The 1,434-nt window shown below is 50.1% G+C and overlaps 1 pseudogene; it reads left to right on the top strand.

The window, feature by feature from the left end:
- The first annotated feature begins 232 nt into the window (after positions 1-232).
- LOC141842882 (G-type lectin S-receptor-like serine/threonine-protein kinase At1g34300) lies at positions 233-1,148 on the top strand (annotated as a pseudogene).
- Positions 1,149-1,434: the final 286 nt, after the last annotated feature.

Here is a 1,434-nt window from a genome sequence, read left to right as displayed (position 1 = left end):
CCAACGGTAGTTTGAGTCCACGTCCGGAGGAAGACGAAGCCGTTCCCCCTTCCTCACGCGCGCGTACGGAGAGGTGTAACTGTCATCAGAGATCTTGGTCTCTCTGCGTTCTTCCTCTTGCGATTTCTCCTCTTACCTTTAGCGTCGATCTCCAGCATACTTGAAGGAGAGAGCGTCTCGGAGGCGACCCGATGGGATCTGGCGGCGTAAAGCTGCTACTTGGCGTAAAAATATGCTAGATTTACCTTCCCATGTTTCGCTGCTGCTGCCGTCGCTGCTTCTCCTTGGTTCCCTTTTCATCGCCAGATCGGAGGACGTCACCCTAGGATCCACTCTCTCCGTGTCGAGCAACTATCGCTGGACCTCCCCTAGTGGGACCTTCTCCCTCGGCTTCATCTCAGACCCGGATAACCCCTCGCTCTATCTCGCTGCCATCACCTTCTCCGGCGGAGTTCCTGTTTGGAGCGCCGGAGGCATCTCCGTCGACTCCGGCGCGTCCCTCCAGCTCCGCTCTGACGGTGACCTCCGCCTCGTCAACGATTCCGGCACGGTTGTCTGGCAGTCCAACACCACTGGTCGAGGCGTCTCCTCGGCTGCCCTCGGCAATAACGTACGGCAACTTCGTGCTCAGAGATGCAACCGGTGGCAACGTTTGGGACAGCTTCGGACACCATCCTCCAGTTGCAAAATTTCAACTATAGCCAGCAGGTCCTGTACTCTGGCGACTACACCTTCTCCCTTAGCCGGACAGGAAACCTAACCCTTGTCTGGAACCACACTATTACTTCAACAAAGGGTTCAACTCCACCTTCACCGGCAACAGGACCCTAACTTTCCCATCTTTGACCCTCCAATCCAATGGCATCGTTTCGCTTTCCGACTCCTCGTTTCCCACCTCCGTTGCAATCGCTTACAGCAGTGATTACGGTGAGACTGGCGACATTATGCGATATCTGAAGCTTGATTCTGACGGAAATCTTAGAGTTTACACCGCCGGCAGCGGGAGCAATACTGCCACAGAGCGATGGTCGGCCGTGGAGGACCAGTGCGAGGTGTTCGGATGGTGCGGCTGTTCCAAAAGCCTCGATAGTTTTCCCATAAGGGATACAATTTATAGGAATAAGTGCTTGGTCACGATTAATAAATAAACTGTCAATTGACATATTATAACAGAAAAGTTCTAATCTTAATAATAAATTTTTATCGATTAATTCTCTTTTAAAACTGATTCTCTTTTACCCCCGACAAATTCAACGAGAAATCTTTGGCATTGACTTAATTCTTGATATAAGAGACAGATAACTGTCAAGCGAAGATATGTCGCTCCAATATTATCACACCAAAGTTTTGGAGGGATATTTGATGCAAGATAACGAGATACTGTAGGTTGCTTTTTTGAATTCTAAGATTTCGTCCAAGGAACCATCTTCAGGA

This window comes from Curcuma longa, chromosome 12 (assembly GCF_044706935.1).
Source record: "Curcuma longa cultivar G26 ecotype Majalengka, Jawa Barat chromosome 12, ITB_CL_G26_1.1, whole genome shotgun sequence".
NCBI classification, from domain to species: domain Eukaryota; kingdom Viridiplantae; phylum Streptophyta; class Magnoliopsida; order Zingiberales; family Zingiberaceae; genus Curcuma; species Curcuma longa.
Note: the sequence above shows the minus strand (reverse complement) of the source record. Positions and strands in the feature narration are given on the sequence as shown.